At 62.1% G+C, this 372-nt stretch overlaps 1 protein-coding gene across 5 annotated transcripts in view; it reads right to left on the minus strand.

Moving 5' to 3' along the window:
• LOC102376702 (dermatan-sulfate epimerase) overlaps positions 1-372 on the minus strand; it is a 350,602-nt gene that overhangs the window by 51,774 nt on the left and 298,456 nt on the right. Inside the window, exon 1 of one of the 5 annotated variants that reach the window (XM_025207043.1) lies at positions 341-366. The exons of the other annotated variants lie outside the window; for them this stretch is intronic. The gene's annotated coding sequence lies outside the window, so the exon portion shown is untranslated. Of the gene's footprint in view, positions 1-340; positions 367-372 lie in introns of those variants that run through there. 5 annotated transcript variants of the gene reach the window in all.

Consider the following 372-nt stretch of genomic DNA (forward strand, 5'->3'; position numbering starts at 1 on the left):
GGATGCGCTGGGCTGGGCGAGGCGGCGAGACCCTCCTCCGGGATCGACCCCCGCTCGCACACACGTCCAACCACGTACACACACATGTGCGCAAACACACACACAAACACACTTGCATACACACGTACTCACTTGCGCACACACGCACATAGGCACACACATACACTCATGCACGCACACACACTTACACACATGTCCACCCACATGCGCACGCACACACACTTGCATACACTTGCGCGCACACACACACACGTATGGCCACACGTAGAACCACGTACACTCGCGCGCGCACACACACACACACACACGCGCGCACTGCCCCGCAGCCCGCGCCCCTTACCTCTCCCCGGTCCCGTGGGCAGCCCCGGGCTC

The sequence above is a fragment of the Alligator sinensis genome, unplaced genomic scaffold, assembly GCF_000455745.1.
Source record: "Alligator sinensis unplaced genomic scaffold, ASM45574v1 scaffold38_1, whole genome shotgun sequence".
Taxonomy (NCBI): Eukaryota; Metazoa; Chordata; order Crocodylia; family Alligatoridae; genus Alligator; species Alligator sinensis.